General features: G+C 48.0%; 1 long non-coding RNA gene across 1 annotated transcript in view; it reads left to right on the forward strand.

The window, feature by feature from the left end:
• LOC142435885 (uncharacterized) overlaps window positions 1-23,126 on the forward strand; it is a 240,223-nt gene that overhangs the window by 23,010 nt on the left and 194,087 nt on the right. The window contains exon 3 of the long non-coding RNA XR_012781647.1: window positions 293-2,062. This is a non-coding gene — a long non-coding RNA (uncharacterized LOC142435885). The remainder of the gene's footprint in view (window positions 1-292; window positions 2,063-23,126) is intronic.

Genomic DNA, 23,126 nt, shown 5'->3' on the forward strand with positions numbered 1-23,126 from the left:
ATACCCTGTTAGTAGGCATGGCTGACAGTACTGTTTGACCCCATTGACTGAATTAAGCCCACCTGGTCTAGATGGGGGCCCGCCCAGGTTGACCTGCTTCCTGTCACAAGGACCTAAATGTGTGCATCTTTCCAGCCTGAAGCAGCTTTCAACTGTTGTGATGGGGAGGAGGTTTGGCATGCACAGCGACCACCCTCAGTTCTGCCTCTACTTACCTAACAGGTACACGGCATTTCTTTTCTGTTTTTTAAAACAACAAAAAAAAAAATCATTTGTAATCTTTCTATTCCAGCGGTGCTAGGAGCAAGGCAGAGGCAAAACCCAAGAACAGGGTTCTTCTCTGTTGAAGCGCGATAAACTCACGGGGAAGCAAACAAGCATCTTCATCCACATGAAGTGAATCTGTGAATCAGCAGCTCCCAACTGACCAAAGCACGCACACAGCAGCCCAGCATCAAGGTCCGTTTCTGTGCACTGCTCCCACTGTGAGGAAGAGCTTCATGTGCATTAAAAGGGAACTTTTGTAATATTTGAATTTTGAATAGTGGTCTTTGTCAGAAACTGGAAAAAATCTCAAAGCCTGAAGAAATTCCTTTCTAGTACTGAACATTCAAGGGAGCCTGTAGAAGCCTGAAATGATTGCTAGGTGACCACCTGGATCTGCTTGTTGAGTGAAAGTGGCAGAATAGCAGCAATAGAGCAGCGGGTTCATTCTGACCACTGACACTCGTGGACCTGGTTTACAGGCAGTAGAGAAGAAGATGAGAGCAGGTTGACTCGTTTGAAGTCCATGACCTACTCTGAGGGGACTAGAGTTGTAGAGAATTGGTGATGGGGCCAAGGCCTAAAGGCAATGCGACCAATGGACACTGAGGTGAGGCCAAGAGAGGGAGCCCACATTGACTTGACCCGAACCCGACCAGATGAAGAGAAGAATGTTGAGCCTGTGCACTGGTGTATACTGCTGCAGACTGTATAGACGAACTGTCCTGCTTTGACTTTCTTGTGGATGTGGACTTCACAAGGTTCCAACTGGCATGAAGACTCTTTATATTGAAGAATATGATTGTCTCCTCAGAGCACTGGGTTGATGGAAGTAGGCAGTAGAGAAACTGGATAGCCAAAATGGGCCAGATAAAGGCGTGAAGTGGCTAGCTTACAAGATTTCATAGATACTGGAATATATTCATAGAATTATAGGATTAATATGTGGGTGTACCTTACCTGCAATTGTTAAGCATAGGATATTTTTGTTTCATCACTTACAGAATATTATGTTTAAAGGAGGGTGGCACGGAGTGAAATGTATGCATTTTCATATTATACTGTTAGATACTGATATGATTCTATTATTGTTTTGAAATTATATACGGCTAAAGAATTTTGTGAAAATGTCAAATGGACAAGGGGTAGTCTGTTGTAGTTATACAATCTGGTGTCAATTTGGGACTTGAGAGGATTAAGAGTGAAGGGGTAGACTCTAGTCTCTCTATTGGGTTATGGCCAATGAGGCCTCTTTGTGGGCCTGGCCTTCCCGTCAGGGTTCTGGGAAATCTGGTCTTTCCTCCTTGGAGGCAGCAGACTATCTTTCTGCTCATTCCCTGAGAGATGTCCTACTAACAAGACACATGGCACCACACTGATAGAACCCATGCCCTGGGAACTGGAGGAGCCACATGGAGACCCTGCCAAAGCTGAGATGCTTCTACCACCACTGGATGCAGAAGACTTTGCAACTACTGACCTGTGATCTTCCTGCATTTGGGGTCATTGAAGGTGTTTCATGAGTCTGAAGAGAACATTATAGATTGATATCAGACATGGGCTAATATTGGACTTATGGACTTGATCTTGGTTGGGCTGGAATGCTTTCTCAATATACAACTGTTCTTGTATATAAAGGTCTTTCCTATACACATATGAGTGTGGATTTGTTTCTCTAGTCTACCTGGACTAACACTCATGGATCCCTTTCAGGACTGTAAGTTCTGTTCCCCTGACTGCTGCAAAGTATGTGACAGAGAAGAAAAGGGAGAAGAGGGAACTGTACCCATTTATTGAGGTAAGAAAAGTGATGAAGGAGCATGGCCGGTTCCCCAAACTTCATGAGTGGAAAAATGGGCTCTTGGCACAAAATGACATTCAATCTTCACCAAGAGATTCAGGGTTAAATTGCTGCCCTATCTCTGACCTCAGCTTTTGTTTTATTTTAATTCTCATATAATTCACATATATCATTCAATACTTCAGTCATATTAAGATTTGTGCAATCCTCACCACAATCAGGTTTACATCATTTCCTTCTTTTATATTCATTTTTGTTAGCCCCCCCCTCACTCCCCCAAATCTTCCCTGCCTGTCCCTAGGAGATTGTTAATTCTGTTAGTGTCTCTCTGGATTTGCCTCTCCTGGATTTCATATGTATTAAAAAAAAATACAAAACAAAATCAAGAAACAAGTAGAAAAGAAAAACTAACAATGATAAAAGAGAGAAAAACCTCAATCGAACAGAAAGTGAAAAATACTAAAAACTGGAACCAAATTAAAATTAGTCTGAAGAGATCAAATGATCAGGTGTTACATTTGAACTTAACTGTATCTGTTCATGTCCATGGGCTGTGGTCAGAGGGAATTCACCCCGCATGTGCATTTGAGTCCTTTTGCAAACTGGGTGTTCCGAACTTAAGCTCTGATTCTTGTTCATACCTGCAGATTGAGATTCTATTATTTATCACCCTGGCATCACACTGGCTGTGCTGCTTGTTCTGGGCGGACTTAGTTGACATCTCACTTAGATGGCTGCTTATTTTCAGAAAAAAGGTTTAAGTACAAGGCCCTGTTCTTTGTGATAGATGTGCACCATCTGATTTCAGGGTTTTTTTACACCCTATGCTTTCCAGTCAAATATTCACTTGAGGTAATTCAAAACACTCACTTGGCTCGATGACGCCAGAATAGCTCCCCTCCATGCAGTTCCATGGAGCTCAGCATAGTTAGGGCGCAGAGATGAAAAGACGATTGAACCATGTACTGAACGTTCAGGTTTTTCCCTGCTTTTGAAAATCTGTTTGCGCTTGTAGAGTAAATGTTTTGTACTTTTTAAGAGTGTAAAAAAAATAGATGGAGGGATTCAGAGAAAATGGCAACCAGATAGGACCCATCTATCTGGAGCTCCTGCTGCCAGACCAGAAAAATAGGAAATTAGGTGAAGGAAACGGGGAGGTGGAGTTCTGAAATTAGAACTAGGGTAACAGGGTTTCTCCTGAACCCCTTCTTTTGTGGGATTTCCACTCACAAAGCAAACCAAGAATGCTTTAAAGCAGCACTATAATTTTGACGAAGTGGCAGGCGCCAGATATGCCCTTGCCTGGAGCAGGGATCCCTGCAGGTGGACGCCCTGAGAGGGGGCAGAATCTCAGACACGAGGGGAACCCCACACTGAGCTCTCCATGCGGTTGGATGCCTTGAGCTCACGGTCAGGGGTTGGTGGTGGGTAGCCATAATTTAGAGTAGAAGAAAAAATATATTATTACCTTAGGAAGATCATGGTGTGGGAGAAAAAGGCAGAAAGTCGGGAGTCCAGGGAGCAAATTTAGTTCCAATTGGCCGACTAGTAAACAACCCCCCTGATAAGCTGCATCTCCCCCTCTGGGGGTCAGCTTGACAGCCACCAAATCTGAGCACATCACAAGTAGAATTTTTTTTAAGGGTGAAACATAAATGATTGGTTTAAAACTCAAACCCAAGTCTGGTTGCTCAGCTCCAAGCACCACATAGGGGAGTCCCTTAACATAAATCAGCATAGGAAGCAACCTAGCTAAGGAATGCCAGAACTCAGCCACAGGGCCTGGCAGCTTTTACCATAACAAAGACCCGCTGTAGCAGTGTCAGCCTTAAACAGCACTGAGCTGTAGCCCAGAGACTGTGGGAGACAATTTCATTCTAGCTGGCCAGAGGGATAAAAAAGAAAATCCTCTGATCTAGGAAGCATCAGCAGTCTAGATAGGACAACAAGCTTCCCTCTCAGTGATTCTGCACATAGCTGGGGAGGCCCTGCCGGTCTTGGAGCCCTAGACGGGGCTGAGGGAGCCCCCCAGTGCCCCCTCCCAGCCCCTGCTGCAGTGCTACATGCAGCACAAGGCAGGTACTCCAGCACCCAAGTGACCCCTGGCCACGGGCGCGATCTTGCTTTTGAAGTAATCTCACACAGCATCTGTGGAACCCTACATCAGGGATGGGAAAGTCCATTAACGCATGCCCAGGAGAGCCAGCATAGGAAAGCTGGATTTTCCTGCCCGTGGGCTCCGATGGATGTTGCACCTGGAGCAGCCCACCTGGGCCAGATGATTGCAGTTCAGCCAATGGGATTGACCTGGGGTCCTTCACCAGCCTCCCCGGGAACCCTTGAAAAGGCAGGAACCAGAAGGGAGAGGGGTGGTCCAGGTCGTCTTCCTGGGAGGAGAGAGATCCTTGCATGACCTGAGGCAGTCTCTGCCAGGCCCCATGGTCAAAGGAATCCTATGGGTGCCTTGTAAAACCTGAAGCTTCTTTTAACTCTCATTAAATTCACTTGGATCACGAGCCCGGCTTCCGCATGAAATTTTTCTCGCGGGGAGCCAAGGACTGGGGTTGGAATTTAGGCCAGAGAGAGAGACCTTACAAGTCCATGACCCTGTGACCTTGAGGAAGAGTTGGAATTCCTCTGGCCTCAAGGACAGGTGATCAAGTATCATTACCTCCTTACCCACTGCTCTACTTATTCTCACTTTATTCACTAGCCCTTCTAACTTTTTCACCGCACTCAGTTTCAACGTGCTCAGGTTGGTGTTGGGCTTTTATTTACTCGCTTTCTTCTTTATCCCTCTTTTTTTCCCCTTTTCCCCTCTTTTTCCTCTTCTCTCCCACTCTCCTCTCATATGCCACTAAAGGCTTCCAGGTCACTTCCCTCCGCTTAGGGCAAATCAACCCAAATAGCAGGAGGCACTCCAGCCTGCCCTGTGTGGGAGTGCTGTACACCACACAAGGCACCTGGGACAAACACCTACAGTGCGCTGCACCGTTGAAGAAACCTCCGTCATGCCCCTAAGGTGATCTCGTCAACTAGGGCAATTCTGCCCAGCACCACTGGGTCCCGGCATTAAAAGGGCACACTGACCTGCCATGTTGGAGCAGTGTCTAAACCCCTCTGGCCCCTCATCCAAGCAATCAGGGATCAGCTACTACTTTATACTTTATTTCCTCCTTCTCTCTCTCCTTGCTCTTTACCATCACAGCCAACCTTAGTGAACTCAGTTGGATTTATTTCCTTCTTTCTCTTTATTCTCTTTTTCTTTCTTTCCTCTTTCTGTCTTTGCTTTCTTCACCTCTCTCTTAGCTTGTACGATTCTCTCTGCTCCCTCTCATTGCTTGCACATACCACTGCTGGTTTCCAGAGCCCTACACTCTGCCTAGGGCAACCCTGTCCTCCTAGTGGGCAGCCTGACCCCTAAGACAGTACTGCACACAGGACGAGTCAGAGCTACACACAGCATAACACAGGGTCAGTTATTTCTTTAACCATTTAAAAAATACTCTCTCCTCCTCCTTCCTTTTCTCTTCTCTCTTTTTCCTTTTATTGGGCTCTTCTTAAAGGTGTTCTGCTTTTCTCCGCTCCATCTAGCTCTTCTCTACTTCCTACCACAGCCTCCACAGATTTGGTTCTCCTTTTTAGTTGTTTTCTTTTCTTTTCTTTCTTTCTTTTTTTTTTTTTTACTGTTGTCACCTTTGTTTACTCTGTGCATTTTAGTTGTCTGTGGGTGAGTGGTTGTCAGTCTGGTTGGCATTATTGCCCCAGTCTGTGTCTTCCTCTTTCTCTCTTTTTCCTCTCCTTTCACTCTCTTTCCCATCACAAGACAATAGCTGTCTCCAGGCCACTCCCCTCTGCCTAGGGCAAACCTGAAGGCCCAACTGAGGGAGCTCCCACCCCCCACTTATTGGCGTGGCAAGCAGCTGGGGAATTCACGCTGGTCCTCTCCCACACACTAAGCCACAGGTTGTTCTCCCCTATAAAAAGTGGGGGCATCCCCAGCCTAAATCCTGAGGTCCTACAAGTGACTGTGGGAAACGCCTGACCACCACTTGTGAGGCTCCACGCTACTGTGGGAACATCCACCCAATCTCCAAGGCGATCTCTCTGTACATCCCCTTGTCTAGCCAGATTTGTAAAGTAGAATTTGGATCATGATAGTGGGGGGAGGAAGCATTTAGGAACTAGAGGAAACATGTTTCATTGTTGCTACCCTGCACCCTGACTGGCTTATCTCCTCCCCACATCCCTTCAGGAAGGGGGTGTCCAGTTACCTACCAATGGGCTTTGAGTCTCCACTCTGCACTCACCCTCATTTACAATGACATGATTTTTGTGTTCTTTGATGCTTGATATCTGATCCCTTCAACAGTTCATGGTCACACAGGCTGGTGTGCTTCCTCCATGTGGGCTTTGTTGCTTCTGAGCTAGATGGCCGCTTCTTTATTTTCAAGCCTGTAAGATCCCAGATGCTATAACTTTTGATAGCCAGGCACCATCAGCTTTCTTCACCACATTTGCTAGTGCACACATTTTTCTTCAACCATCATGTTGGAAAGGTGTTCATCATGGAATGCCAATTTAATATAACGTGTTCTTGCATTGAGTAAGTATTTGGCAATGTCCATCTACTGCCTTAATACTAAGTCTATAAATATATGCACGTTGATCTATTTACGAACCCTCCTGTATAAATATATTTACATATGTACATGCCAGTATGTAGACCTCTAGAAATACCCTTTGTCACCTAGTTCTTTCCTCTATTTACTTTTACTTTCCTCTTGTCCGACTATCATGCTCAGCTTTCACTTGGGTTTGAGTAATTTCTCTTGGTTACATTGCCCTTGCTGAATACCTACCAGGCTTCTCACACCCTCCTTGCGACGGATTTTGGATTACTTGTTGCTCCCCTGTCGCTGGATTGGTCAGCATCACCTCCTTACCCCCTCCTCTCTCTCTCCCATGTCCCCGGGAACCATTGGTCCTGTTGTTTTCTCCTCCAGACTATTCTTCCAGCCTATCTTATCTAGATAGATCTGTTGAGATAATAATATGCACCAAAAATCAAACCATAGCAAGATAGGCGATGGGTGAGAACACAGTGATGACAAAAAAACAACAACAGAAAACCAATGATCAATAAAAGAGTAAATTAATTAAAAGACAAAAAAAATTTTTAAGAAAGAAAAACCTGTAAATAGATCAAGGTCTGATTTTTTTTTTCTATAGGTGTGTCCTTCAGTCAGGTCTGATGGCGTATCATGCTCTGGCCCCAGAGTCTGTCCTTTGTACTCCCTCAGGGGCTACCCGCTCTGCTCCCATGGTTGCTCTGCTGCATGCTTTTAGTGATTTGCCTCCGTGTTGGAGGGCCAGTCGGGTCAGTCCCAACACAGAGTCTCCGGTATTGTCCCCATAGGGCCCTGGGCCAGCAAGGGATGGCATGTCTCATAGTGGGATCAGCCATATGGTCCACTCTGTACATTGGCTGTTCAGAGTGCCAAAATCATCCTCCAAGCCTGGTGGACCAGTGTGTGCTCCACTCTCTTCCTCCCCCTTTATTTGCCCCTGTGTGCTCTGATCAGACATGTCCATCTCCCCTAGCTACAGGTTCAGTGCCATCTTCTAAAGTAAATTCTTCTGGGGGGAGGGGCAGTTGTCCACGTAGCTGGTATGGAGGCTGGACCATCCACTTTTCATTTAGGATCAAAAGCATCTAGCTTTTAGCATTAGGTGCTATTGAGTCAGTTCCAACTCAAGGCAGAATGAACCACTGCGCAGTCCTACACCATCTTCAAAACTGTTGTTATACTTGAACCTAACATTTCAGCCTTTTCCAGGGACTGGCATCTCCTGATAACATACCCAAAGCATGTGAAGTCTCCCCGTGCTTGCTTCTAAGGACCTTTCAGACTGTTCTTCTGACACAAATCTGTTCATTCTTCCAGCACTCAATGGTATTTTTAATATTCTTGGCTAGTGTCATCTTGATGGGTTGAAACACTATCTCGCTCTAGTGTTGATGTACATTTTTCTGATGCCTAATTATACTGAGTATCTTTTAAGGTAATCATTTAATTTTTATGGCATTTTGAAAAGATGTCAATGAGGTCTATTTAATTTGTGTTCAGATGGAAACACATAACTCAAACTAAATATGTGACAGTAGAATAAGAATCCATTTTATCCTAAATACTTGAGATATTTATACAGCCTACTCAGGTTTTTATCAACATAGATAAGGGGGCGGTGGTGGTGGTGGTGGTGGTGGTGGTGGTGGTTTTTAAGAGTTAATCTCTAAATAGGGGGCTGTAGTACTGAGCACTGAATCTCCTTTGCTTGATTAATTTTTATGTTAGGGAAGTAATACAAGGATTCCATCAAATGACCCATCAGTTTGAGGAAAAAGCATATCAGAATTGATGGTCAAAGCCTATATGGCTTTATGGTTTAGTCTCTAGGGGTATGTAATGCTCTTGTGAAAATAGTATTCCTCATGATAATAACGAGGAACTGGTGGGCTTCCAGGGCTGGGAGCTGAACTGAGGGGCAGTTCTACCCTGTCTAATAGGGTCACTATGAGTTGGCAAAGACTCGATGGCTGTCAGTTTGGTTTGTTTGACTTGAGTACTGGCATTCAGTGTGTTTATCGAAATCAATAAATTACAAGCATTTTTGATGTCTATTTTTTACATACAAAATTTAAATCCCCCAAGCCTCTGAAAACTGCGAAGATTTCACAGCACTAGGTTGGTACTCTCCCATCCAAGAATCAGTGAAACTGGCAGGGTGTGAGGCATTCAGGCTCCCTCAGTTCCTCCTGCTGCCTTCCCTGACCCTGGTCACTTGCTTCTATTACCTCTCTTGGACCTTACATGCATTTGAATTAGAACACCATAGAGTACAGTGCTCTACATGTGCAGCAGCTCTAACCATGTCACTCTCTGTCTCTATGAAGCCTCTTCCAACAAAATTCAAATGCGATTGTATGTGCACACATAAACACACGCATGCACCAGAGCACCCTTCTTAACAGAGAGTCAGGAGGGTCTCTTAATTATTTGCTGTCCTCACTTTGGACACAAGTCCCTTGATGATGAGTAGGAGAAAAGGAACATCAGGTAGTGGGGGAAACCCTAAGGAGGAACAGAGGAGAGCTTTAACTAAGAATAATGCTACTAGGGGAATGATGGCATGTGAGGAAAATTAGATACTTCCAGACTGTCAGATTTTTCCATACAGCAAAATTAACTTTTCTAGTTTTGTCTAAAACTGGCCCCAGGAAATTTCAAATAGCACATCTCAGATTATCTAACCTACAAAGGAGTAGCCGGCCTTCCACCCACCCCCACCCCACCCCCGCCAAAAAACCAAGCGGTACAAAGCTCCACTGGGTACACATTTCAAAATATACATTCTCCTGTTTGGGCAGGCATCTGGCAACTTGCTCTGAGCTAGTGCACCCACACTTTTTTCCCAAGGTCATTGCTGGTGACAAGACCTTGTGCTCTTCTCACAAGCCAGAATGCAAACATAAATCAAGTCAGTGTAAGACGCCATCATCACCTCACTCAAATACACCTCGTCAAGTGAACTCAAACTTCAAGAAGATGCTCATTTGTTTGGTTTTGTTGATGTGAGGGTGATAGTGCATTTGGAGTTTAGTCATTGCACTAGGTCAGACTGTTAATCAAGCTTCCTATATAGAGGTTCTGAAGATATTGTGTAAGAAGGTCTGAGTTGTCTGGCTAGACCAGGGCTTGCACACTGCTATTGACTAGAAGTTCCGACACACAGAATCCAGGACAGATAAACCCCTCAGGACCAATACTGAGAGTAGCAACACCACGAGGGAAGGTAGGGGGGAGAAGCAGAAGAAAGGGGAAACCAATCTCAATGATGGACATACAGCCCCACTCCACCACCCAGGGGAACAAACAGCAGAAGTTTGGGTGAAGGGATACAGCAGAGGCGTAAAATATAAAAATAAAAAGTATGTATAAAGTATCAGTGGTTCACGTGGGTGGGAGGAGGGGAAAAAAGGAGCTCAAGGAGAAAGAACATGTTTGGAAATGATGATAGCAATGTATGTACAAATGTGCTTCATACAAATTGGTGTATGAATTGTTACAAGAGCTGTAAGATCCCCCAATAAAATGATTTATTTAAAATAAAAAGGACTGATTAGTGGTAGACAGGGGACTGGTTTTGCCACCATGACAGTGCACCTGCTCACACACAAAAAACAGCATGCCTCTATCGCCCGATCTGATCCCAGCACACCGAGGCAAAATACTAAGGGTGTACAACAGAACAGGAAGGGGAACAGAGCAACGAAGTCCCCAGGGAATACCAAAAATAGACTTTGGGGCCAGGGCTAGCTGACCCATCATACTCTATGAGAAAGCACTCCTAAAGGCCAACAAACAGTCCTTGAACTAACTAAAAGCTTTTCTTTCTTGTGTTTTGTTTTGCTTTTTGTCATTGGCTTGTTGGTGGTGGTGTTGTTCTTTTGTTTCATTTTGTTGCTTGGGTTTGCTCTGTCTCGTTTTTGTGCATGCTATGATTTCCACAGGTCTGTCTAAATGAGATAGGCTGGATGAACAATCTGGAGGAGAAAACAATGGGACTGACAGCTGGGGGAGGGAGATGGGAAAGGGGGGTGTAGGGAAAAAGGAAGTGCTGTTAACAAACCCAGGGACAAGGGAACACCAAGTGATCCAAATAGATGGTGAGGAGGGTGTAGGAGGCTTGGTAGAGTGTAACCAAGAGTAATGTAACCTAGAGGAATTACTGAAACACAAATGAAGGCTGAACATGAGAGTGGGACAATCAGAAAGTAAAAGGAAATCAAGGAAAGAGGTAGGAAGCAAAGGGCATTTATAGAGGTCTAAATAAAGGCATGTGCATATGTAAATATATTTATGTATAACGATGGGGAAATAGATCTATATGCATATATTTATAGGTTTAGTATTAAGGTAACAGATGTACATTGGGCCTCCATTCAAGTACTCCCTCAATGCAAAAATACTTTGTTGTATTAAAGTGGCATTCCGTGATGCTCACCTCCCCAACACAATTGCTGGAGGCAAATGGGTGCATAAGCAAATGTGGTGACTGAAGTTGATGGTGGTCGACTATCAAAAGTTATACATTCTGGGGTCTTAAAAGCTTGAAGTTAAACAAGTGGTCATGTAGCTGAGAAGCAACAAAGCCCACATGAAAGAAGCACACCAGCATGTGTGATCACGAGGTGTCGGAAGAATCAGGTATCAGACATCATCGGAACAAAAAAATCATATCTTTGTGAATACGGGGGAGTGTGGAGTGAAAACCCAAAGCTCATTTGTAGATAATTGGACATCCCCTTACAGAAGGGTAGCAGGGAGGAGAGGAGCCAGTCAGGGTGCACTGTAGCAACAATGAAACATACAACTTTCCTCTAGCTCCTAAATGCTTCTTCCCCCACAACTAAAATGATCCCCATTCTACCTTACAAATCTAGCTAGACCTGAGGATGTACACTGGTACAGATAGGAACTGGAAACACAGGGAATCCAGGGCCGATGATCCCTTCAGGACCAGTGGTGAGAGTGGCGATACGAGGAGGGTAGAGGGAGGGAGGAATGGAAAGGGGAAACGGATTACAAGGATCTACATATAACCATCTCCCTGGGGGACAGACAACAGAAAAGTGGCTGAAGGGAGATATTGTATAGTGTAAGATATGACAAAATAATAATTTAGAAATTATTCAGGGTTCATGAGGGATGGGGAATAATTATCAGCTGATGCCAGCGGATTCAGTGGAGAGCAAATGTTTTCAGAATGATGAGGGCAATGAATGTACAAATATGATGTATGTATCAATTGTGATAAGAGTTGTATGAGGCCCCAAAAATTGATTATAAAAAAAGAGAAAAGAAATAACAGTATGAAAACATCCCCCAAAAAAGCATGCCTCTCTTGTACCTCATATCCTAATCACCTGAACTCACTCCATGTGACTTCTTTCTGTTTCCATGAATGAAGGACAGTGGTTTGACAACACAGAAGAGGGGGAGAAAAAACAAGGGTGTCACCCAAACTGCTGAGTTTGAAAAATGTTTCCAAGAATGTAATCACAGATTAGACAAATGTGTGAAGTGTAATGGAGAGTACTATGAAGGGGATAAAAAATTTAAATGCATAGTTTTGAAAAAATTGTAGTTTTTGTCGGGTTCCCCCTAGTAGCTTCCAATTTCATAGCAACTCAAGCCATCACCATACATCAAACTGACAGAGAAGGGGTGGGTTTTGTGTGTAGGTGGTGTTGGTTATTGCACAGGGGCAAGGGACTTCTGGTGGCATAGTACCTTATGCCTTGGGTGTCAACTGTAATGTCAGCAGTGGGGAACCACCAGTCAGTCCTCAGAAGAAAAGGATGGGGCGTTCTACTCCCATAGAGTTAGCCTTTGGGAAACACACAGAGATAGTTCTGCTCTGATCTCATAGAGTCGCTATGGCTCAGCATCGACTCCATCGAAGTGAGCTGACAAACTAAAGGCAGGAGATCTGAAAGAGGATGCGGAGACGTTGTCTCAGGTACTTTGGACCTATTACTATGGTGGAACCAGTCCTGCAAGAAGGGCGTCATTTTTGGCAGAGGGTTAGCAAACAAGAGGAAGACCCTTACTTAGGTGGATTGACACCGTGGCTGCAAGAATCGGCTCAAATACAGTAACACGTGCGAGGATGGCGCAGGACTGGGCTTTGTTTCTCTCTCTAGTGCACAGGCCCCTATGAATCCGAACTGACTCCAGGGCTCTACAACATCAACTACTACAACCCCGAAGTTCAAACCTACCCAGTGGCTTCCCAAAAGGGAGGTGTGGCCATGTGCCTCTGTAAAGATGACAGCTAGGGAGCCCCTGCGGGGCAGTTCTACTCTGTGGCACAGGGGCAGCCAGGAGTCGGAATGTGCTTCACAGCAAAGGGTGTGCTTTGTCTCAGTTTGTGCCTGCTGCTGTTTATGCTATGCACTGAGTTTAACATGTGACACTCAGGAGCGAATGAATGGAAACACACCCATGATGCTTCCATGATGCCAGATGCAAGCTGACACTGTTTCTGAGTTCTGGGCATATTATTTTTTCAGAGATAATTTCCTGTAGCGGTGACACACCGAGTCCTATTTCATGTAAAAGCATCAGCAGCAGAGGAAAGCACTGCACAGAGAGAAGACTATGACACGTAACAGGCTTTCCATAGAGGAACAAAAGGGTGGATGTCTTGGGCTGCACTCTTTTCTTGTATACAGACAGTAAACAAGCTGAACACATCTCACCTAAGCATAACATTACAACTACCTGAAGCCCAGCTCAGGCATCTGGACAAGAGGCAGCAAGGAAGGATGGGAGAGAGTTAATGGGCTGGGCGTCCCCAAAGGTGCAGAGTGGGAATCAAGGGAGGATCCAGGACGAGCCAAGGCTTCTGGCAGAAGTCTGAGAGGAGAGCAGCAGAAAGGAGCTGCTCTCTGGGTCCTCACAGATGTAGCCAGTGAGAGAGCAGCAGTGCTGCCCCCTGGCGGTGCGCCGAAGGCAGGGCCGCTTCCCCCAGGGCTGGAGAGCTCTGGGGAAAGACAAACCGTGTCACTTTGGATGCCAAGTAAGGGGGCACTGTGTGCCGGTGGTGTACCTATGTTGGCCAAAGCGCTGCCCACTGTGCATTTGCTTCCCACAAGCACAGTTATCCTTCCTCGTGCATCCAGGAAAGACAGTTCTAGAAAAACACAAGCAGTAAAATAAAACACTGCCAGGTCTCGAACCATCCTCACCATTGTTACTATGCCCACTGGTGTAGCCACTGGTTCGAGCTGTTTTATTGCCCGTCCTCCACTTTTTTGCCAAGCATCATGTCCTTCATGGACTTGATGTCCCTTCAGGGACTGGTCTCTCCTGACAGCACGTCCAAAGATATCAAATGAAGTCCAGCCATCCTTTGTCCCCATGTTCTCTTGGCAGTCCTTGTACTTTTATTGCTCAGTGTCTGATTATTTGGGACCAGGCCTTATTGCTGCCCCTTCCTCACCTTGGCCCCCAATCCCGACCCCAAGCCCTGCACATCCACTGTGTGAAACCTCCTGTTCCTGTAACCATCCCTGTGCTTTTGTGTGGGGGGTCTAGCTGGGTTCCCCTGGCAATTCGCCAGCTGCCCTTGGGAAAGTTCATGGAGTCGGCTAATTAGTAGAAAAGCCAAATGTCCAGCTGAGATTGGTTTACTCCCTAGCACCCTTGGGCAGGAGCACAGCCCCACTCCCGGTCCCAGGTAGCCAACGACCACACCTAGGTTCTCCGGACTTGGCAGCTGTAACATGTGGCCTGGGCTTCCCCTTCATTTCCTGCTCCTTTCTGGCTTGCTGTCTGACTTTTCTTTGCGAAATTAAAGCTGCAAATTGACAGGATCCCATAAACACTCTAAAGCCACAAAAAAACACCAAATGCCCACCCAAACATGTGAAACTTCCAAAAATCATCCTTAGAAGATTCCCAAACCCTAAACATTCCTAAACCCCATATATGCCCTGAAAACACCATGAAAGCCCTAAGAAAACCTAAAATGCTGGGGGAAAAAAACACATATAATATTAAAAATACCCTAAAATCCCTAAGGAACTCTGCAACATCACTAAAAACACCCTATTGTGCTGAAAAATACCTATACACTCTAAAAAACCACCCCTAAATCCCTTAAACACTCCCTAAAATCTTATAAAACACCCTAAAAACCCCAAACCACCCGAATGCCCCAAACACACCTTGAACGTCCACAAACAACCTAAAAGCCCTAAAAAATCACATGCCACCAAAAAGCCCTAAATGACCGCAAAATTCCAACTCATAGCCACCCTATAGAGGGCTTCTGGAGCTGTCAGTCTTTTATGGGAACAGCTTTATCGTTCTCCCAAGGAGAAGTTGGTAGGTTTGAAACCCTGACCTCATATTTAGCAGTCTAATAATTGCTGGACAGTGCCACCAAGGCTCTACTGGTGTAGTGGGTTACACATTGGGCTGCTAACCTCAAGGGAAACGGTTCAAAACCACCACCCACTCCTTGGGAGAAAGAAGAAGCTTTCTTTCTATTCCCCTAGATTTCTCATTGAAGGTGTAAAGTAACCTGTTAAATGCGCGCAGTGGCAGCAGCAATGTCTCATAACCATGGGGAAATGTGGTTCAGAAACTTCAGAAGCAAGCATCCACCAGTAGGTGACTGACCAGCAGTATTGACTTGGGCAAAGAGAAGGTGACATGGAAGGGTAAGGAGAAGAATGCGTGCAGAGGGCAGGTTGGCAGCTGAGCCTAAGTCCAGTAGAAACAACAGCAGAATGGCCTGTTCCTGGAAGGGCCACAGGAGATGGTGCGACTTCATGTAGCCCCCACTTACATGTGTAACAGCAGCAATTGCCTGAACACGTGGTCTCCCCAGGGAGGAGCCTTTGTGTGGTGTTAAGATGCTATTACTGTCTGTTGTACTATGGTGGCCTGCATTTGGCTGTAATGGTGGAAATTTTGCAGCCAGTAGTTCAAATGCCTGCTGGGTCACTCACTGCAGGTAGACTTCAGCAGTTTCCAGACAGAGAGACGAGGGAGGAGGACCTGGTCTTCCACTTCTGAAAGAACTGGCCAGTGTGAACCTTGTGAATGGCAGAACACTATACCTGAACATGAGTACCGCAGGCTATAAGGCATGATGGATTGACACAGTGGCTGCAGCAATGTGCTCAAACATAGGATAGTGCTGGCCTGGAAAATAGTTCATCGTCCATTAAAAAAAAATCATTATATAGGGGCTCATACAACTTTTGTTGTTGTTTTTCCCTAAGGGAGAGCAGTGTATTGGTACACTGAGAGGTATATAGATCAATGGATTCGAACAGAAAAGCTACACATATATTCACCAGTCAACAGGAAACTAGCCTTCGAAAAAGGACACAGAAATATCCAAAGGGACAAATTCTGCTTGCTCAACAAATGGTGTTGGACAAACTGAGATACCGTATGTAGGAAAATGAAGCAAGCCCCAAACCTTCCCCCATGCACAGAAATTAACTGAAGAGGGGTTAAAACCTGAAAGTAAACCTCCGGGCTATCATAATCAATTTTTCGATGACCTCATCGGTCAGAAATCATTGTAGGAACGCCAAAGCGTTCTTGTGTTCAACGTCTACATACATAGCAGGTGCTCCAGTAAAGGGGAATCTTGGTGGAGCTGGCTCATCCATTCCTGAAGAGAGTAGAGCACCACGTTGGCCCATCACAGAGCTCAGGTGTAGAATCTTCCTCACTGTCATCCTTTATCTCAGCAGTGTCAGTGTTGGATTATGAATTTCCCAAAGAACCAGTATCGCTCAATTCTGTGCACAATGCTGACTCACTCTCGCTGTATCTCTTACAGCATCAGTTAGTGGGCTTGTTGTCTGCCTCAGGCTTTGTTCACGGAGATCCTCCAGCTAGTTGGTGGTGTGTGCGCATGAGCAGAGGCTTCCTGCCAATCCCCCATGAGTAGTAGAGCTCCCATGGTGTGGACTCCATGTAAGCCCTGTCCCAGACAGCACGCTTACATAGGAGGGTGGGCCCTGCAGCACAGAGGACCATTCCCCCTGTGGAATGGCCTCAGAGACCCACGTCCCTCACTGGCCAGCTGCTGGGGCTGTGGGCCCTAAGCTTCATGCCTGACTCAGGAATTGACACAGGGTGAGGCGACTCCAGTAGCTGTTTTGACTGGTCTAATCCAGCCTGAGATCATCCTTGCATGAGCCCTCTGCCCAGATTATTTTTGTTTCTTTTATGATCATTTTATTAGGGGCTCTTACAACACTAACCACAATCCATATATACATCAGCTGTTTGAAGCACATCTGACCATTAATTGCCCTCATTATTCTCAAAATCTCCACTCTTCACCCAAGCCCCTGGCCTCAGCTCCTCATTTTTCCCCCCCTCAATGCCCGCCACCCATCCCTCATCAATCCTTGGAAATGTACTAATTCTTTTGTCATATCTTCACCCACCTTTCTTTTGAGGTCAATGAAGATCCTTGTAATCGGTTCCCACTTTCCATCCTGCCTTTCCTCCACCCTCCCAGTATCTCCACTCATAACACTGGTCCTCACAGGCCCATCCACCCTGGATTCCCCGTGTTTGAAATTCCTATCGGTACTACAATACCTTCTCTAGTTTGGCCAGATTAGTATGGTAGAACTGGGTTCTGGTTAGTGGGGCAAGAGGAAGCATTAAGAACTTGAGGAGGCGGCCACCCGCCCGCTGGGTGCACGGGCCCGGGCGTCGCGCGCTACCGGCCGCCCAGCGCAGCTGGAGGCTGGGAGCGCCCCGCAGGGCGCACGGGCGGCCTTGCAGGCGGGGACTCGGGACGCGCCCCTCGACGCCCTCGCGCACCCCACCGTCTTCCTGCCCGCGGGGCCCCCCCGAGGGGCTGCGAGCGGGGGTGTCGCAGGACCTGGGGCTGGATAAAACGAGAGACCCCCCTTGGTCAGCAGCGCGAGACCGTGGGGACGCGCGGCTCCTCGAATGTTGCGTCGTCTCGTTTCTGGTTCCTCCATCCATTCACGCAGGCCGACCCCGCTCGCCTGATCAGTGGCACACACCCAGCCCAGTGGGAAAAGGAATGCTCTCCCACGTATATGCATTTTAGTTTGGAGTCCCTACAGGGTTTATGTACCCCGAGTCCTGGAGATGGGGATTGGTTTGATCTAACTGCACTTTACTTGCAGTGCGAGCCAGCGCGGCGCGGTGTCCCACTGGAAGCGCCGAGCCACACGTGCGTGTCAACACTTAGGACCATCCCCAAACATGCTTTTGCCAGGTGTCCGTGAGGAAGCCAATCAAGAGGGATCGTGCTATTCGGATTCGGTCCCCATGTCGCCGTTTTCGCCTTGCTTTCTGTTTTTGAATTCGGTTTCCCAAATGTCTGCCTCCAAACGAATACCCAACCAGGGGGTCCGCAGCCCTGGAAGTTTCCGGGGCTGTTCCCCAGACGCGCCTCTGGGGCTGCAAGGACTGCGCGTCGAGACTTTTCCGGTCGTGAAAAGTCGGCGGCGACAGCTCGGGGGCCCTGGGTCACCGGGTGGTGTTGAGCGGGGACTCTGGGGCCCCGGCGTGGGACGCTGGCGGGTGCAAGTTCAAGAGGGTCAGGGGCTGATGCCTCCCCACGCCCCTGCCCTCCCCCAGCAAGGGCGCTCTGGGGTGCTGGGTCCTTGAGGCCCCGGCTGGCGGGGCCGCCCACGGTCAAGGCTTCGGGCACACGCGCGGGTGCGCTGAGGCCTGCGCCGTGCGGGGGTCTGGGCTCAGGCAGGTGGTCGCGGCGGCTCCGCGGGCGGGCGGGCGCCCAGCAGGACGACCGACGACCCCCGGCGCGTCGCCGGCACCCAGCGCCCGGGCGTAGAGGCGGGCGGGGGGCTGCGCTCCGCCGCCGCCAGGGCCCCCTCCCTCCGCGCCCCCCCGCGCCAGGTGAGCCGGGCATGGGCCTCGGCGGGCCGCGGGGCTGCCCTCTCGCCGCCCTCCAGCGCCCCCTCGGGGCCGGGCCGCGCCGAGCCGGGCGGCCGCCGGCCGGGGCTGGGGGTTGGGAGTGGCGGGGGTCGCGGGCGGGTCGCTCGTTCGGCCGCTGGCGGGGGGCGGGGGCCGGGCGGCCACGCGCGAGGCCGGGCCAGCTGCCGCCGCGCCCTCGGCCTCCGACTCCGGCTCCGGCTCGGCTCGCCCTGGCGGCGGTGGCGCCGTGAGGAGGAGTCCGCTCTCCTCTGTGGCGGCGGCGGCGGCGGCCGGCTCCAGGCCGGGTTTTGGCGCCGCCCGCCTGCTGCCTCCTGGCGGCTCCTGAACTCCAGCCCCCTCTCTATCAGCCTCTCACTCCGTCTCAATATGTCTCAAGATGGCGGCCAATGTGGGATCGATGTTTCAATATTGGAAGCGCTTTGATTTACAGCAGCTGCAGGTCAGGCTTCTCCTCTCTCGGCCTCTCGCTCGGGGGTGGGGGCTGCGGGCGGTCGCGGCCTCCCCGGGGGCGCCGGGCTGCCTCGCCGCCGGGGGGCCGCGGCGGAGGGGAGGAGGGGGGTGCCGGGAAAAGCGGGGCCGACTCGGGGACAAGTCCCTCTCACTCCCCGGCCCCCATTGATAACTCGCTTGATCGGAAATTGATCCTCTTTGTTCAATTCATCGATCAGCCCAAGATGGCGCCGGGAGCCACCGCTGCCACCGCTGCTCCTGGTGTCTGCCCCCTCCCCTGGCGCCCCCCCCCCGGCCCCGAGCCGCCACCGCCGCCACCGCTGCCCCTGGTGTCTGCCCCCTCCCCTGGCGCCCCCCCCCCGTCCCGAGCCGCCGCCGCCGCCGGTTCCCCAAACTTCATGAGTGGAAAAATGGGCTCTTGGCACAAAATGGCATTCAATCTTCACCAAGAGATTCAGGGCTAAATTGCTGCCCTATCTCTGACCTCAGCTTTTGTTTTATTTTAATTCTCATATAATTCACATATATCATTCAATACTTCAGTCATATTAAGATTTGTGTAATCCTCACCACAATCAGGTTTACATCATTTCCTTCTTTTATATTCATTTTTGTTAGCCCCACCCTCACTCCCCCAAATCTTCCCTGCCTGTCCCTAGGAGATTGTTAATTCTGTTAGTGTCTCTCTGGATTTGCCTCTCCTGGATTTCATATGTATTAAAAAAAAATACAAAACAAAATCAAGAAACAAGTAGAAAAGAAAAACTAACAATGATAAAAGAGAGAAAAACCTCAATCGAACAGAAAGTGAAAAATACTAAAAACTGGAACCAAATTAAAATTAGTCTGAAGAGATCAAATGATCAGGTGTTACATTTGAACTTAACTGTATCTGTTCATGTCCATGGGCTGTGGTCAGAGGGAATTCACCCCGCATGTGCATTTGAGTCCTTTTGCAAACTGAGTGTTCCGAACTTAAGCTCTGATTCTTGTTCATACCTGCAGATTGAGATTCTATTATTTATCACCCTGGCATCACACTGGCTGTGCTGCTTGTTCTGGGCGGACTTAGTTGACATCTCACTTAGATGGCTGCTTATTTTCAGAAAAAAGGTTTAAGTACAAGGCCCTGTTCTTTGTGATAGATGTGCACCATCTGATTTCAGGGTTTTTTTACACCCTATGCTTTCCAGTCAAATATTCACTTGAGGTAATTCAAAACACTCACTTGGCTCGATGACGCCAGAATAGCTCCCCTCCATGCAGTTCCATGGAGCTCAGCATAGTTAGGGTGCAGAGATGAAAAGACGATTGAACCATGTACTGAACGTTCAGGTTTTTCCCTGCTTTTGAAAATCTGTTTGCGCTTGTAGAGTAAATGTTTTGTACTTTTTAAGAGTGTAAAAAAAAAATAGATGGAGGGATTCAGAGAAAATGGCAACCAGATAGGACCCATCTATCTGGAGCTCCTGCTGCCAGACCAGAAAAATAGGAAATTAGGTGAAGGAAACGGGGAGGTGGAGTTCTGAAATTAGAACTAGGGTAACAGGGTTTCTCCTGAACCCCTTCTTTTGTGGGATTTCCACTCACAAAGCAAACCAAGAATGCTTTAAAGCAGCACTATAATTTTGACGAAGTGGCAGGCGCCAGATATGCCCTTGCCTGGAGCAGGGATCCCTGCAGGTGGACGCCCTGAGAGGGGGCAGAATCTCAGACACGAGGGGAACCCCACACTGAGCTCTCCATGCGGTTGGATGCCTTGAGCTCACGGTCAGGGGTTGGTGGTGGGTAGCCATAATTTAGAGTAGAAGAAAAAATATATTATTACCTTAGGAAGATCATGGTGTGGGAGAAAAAGGCAGAAAGTCGGGAGTCCAGGGAGCAAATTTAGTTCCAATTGGCCGACTAGTAAACAACCCCCCTGATAAGCTGCATCTCCCCCTCTGGGGGTCAGCTTGACAGCCACCAAATCTGAGCACATCACAAGTAGAATTTTTTTTAAGGGTGAAACATAAATGATTGGTTTAAAACTCAAACCCAAGTCTGGTTGCTCAGCTCCAAGCACCACATGGGGAGTCCCTTAACATAAATCAGCATAGGAAGCAACCTAGCTAAGGAATGCCAGAACTCAGCCACAGGGCCTGGCAGCTTTTACCATAACAAAGACCCGCTGTAGCAGTGTCAGCCTTAAACAGCACTGAGCTGTAGCCCAGAGACTGTGGGAGACAATTTCATTCTAGCTGGCCAGAGGGATAAAAAAGAAAATCCTCTGATCTAGGAAGCATCAGCAGTCTAGATAGGACAACAAGCTTCCCTCTCAGTGATTCTGCACATAGCTGGGGAGGCCCTGCCGGTCTTGGAGCCCTAGACGGGGCTGAGGGAGCCCCCCAGTGCCCCCTCCCAGCCCCTGCTGCAGTGCTACATGCAGCACAAGGCAGGTACTCCAGCACCCAAGTGACCCCTGGCCACGGGCGCGATCTTGCTTTTGAAGTAATCTCACACAGCATCTGTGGAACCCTACATCAGGGATGGGAAAGTCCATTAACGCATGCCCAGGAGAGCCAGCATAGGAAAGCTGGATTTTCCTGCCCGTGGGCTCCGATGGATGTTGCACCTGGAGCAGCCCACCTGGGCCAGATGATTGCAGTTCAGCCAATGGGATTGACCTGGGGTCCTTCACCAGCCTCCCCGGGAACCCTTGAAAAGGCAGGAACCAGAAGGGAGAGGGGTGGTCCAGGTCGTCTTCCTGGGAGGAGAGAGATCCTTGCATGACCTGAGGCAGTCTCTGCCAGGCCCCATGGTCAAAGGAATCCTATGGGTGCCTTGTAAAACCTGAAGCTTCTTTTAACTCTCATTAAATTCACTTGGATCACGAGCCCGGCTTCCGCATGAAATTTTTCTCGCGGGGAGCCAAGGACTGGGGTTGGAATTTAGGCCAGAGAGAGAGACCTTACAAGTCCATGACCCTGTGACCTTGAGGAAGAGTTGGAATTCCTCTGGCCTCAAGGACAGGTGATCAAGTATCATTACCTCCTTACCCACTGCTCTACTTATTCTCACTGTATTCACTAGCCCTTCTAACTTTTCCACCGCACTCAGTTTCAACGTGCTCAGGTTGGTGTTGGGCTTTTATTTACTCGCTTTCTTCTTTATCCCTCTTTTTTTCCCCTTTTCCCCTCTTTTTCCTCTTCTCTCCCACTCTCTCCTCTCATATGCCACTAAAGGCTTCCAGGTCACTTCCCTCCGCTTAGGGCAAATCAACCCAAATAGCAGGAGGCACTCCAGCCTGCCCTGTGTGGGAGTGCTGTACACCACACAAGGCACCTGGGACAAACACCTACAGTGCGCTGCACCGTTGAAGAAACCTCCGTCATGCCCCTAAGGTGATCTCGTCAACTAGGGCAATTCTGCCCAGCACCACTGGGTCCCGGCATTAAAAGGGCACACTGACCTGCCATGTTGGAGCAGTGTCTAAACCCCTCTGGCCCCTCATCCAAGCAATCAGGGATCAGCTACTACTTTATACTTTATTTCCTCCTTCTCTCTCTCCTTGCTCTTTACCATCACAGCCAACCTTAGTGAACTCAGTTGGATTTATTTCCTTCTTTCTCTTTATTCTCTTTTTCTTTCTTTCCTCTTTCTGTCTTTGCTTTCTTCACCTCTCTCTTAGCTTGTACGATTCTCTCTGCTCCCTCTCATTGCTTGCACATACCACTGCTGGTTTCCAGAGCCCTACACTCTGCCTAGGGCAACCCTGTCCTCCTAGTGGGCAGCCTGACCCCTAAGACAGTACTGCACACAGGACGAGTCAGAGCTACACACAGCATAACACAGGGTCAGTTATTTCTTTAACCATTTAAAAAATACTCTCTCCTCCTCCTTCCTTTTCTCTTCTCTCTTTTTCCTTTTATTGGGCTCTTCTTAAAGGTGTTCTGCTTTTCTCCGCTCCATCTAGCTCTTCTCTACTTCCTACCACAGCCTCCACAGATTTGGTTCTCCTTTTTAGTTGTTTTCTTTTTTTTTTTTTTTACTGTTGTCACCTTTGTTTACTCTGTGCATTTTAG

Source organism: Tenrec ecaudatus (assembly GCF_050624435.1).
Source record: "Tenrec ecaudatus isolate mTenEca1 chromosome 5 unlocalized genomic scaffold, mTenEca1.hap1 SUPER_5_unloc_5, whole genome shotgun sequence".
Classification (NCBI taxonomy): Eukaryota; Metazoa; Chordata; class Mammalia; order Afrosoricida; family Tenrecidae; genus Tenrec; species Tenrec ecaudatus.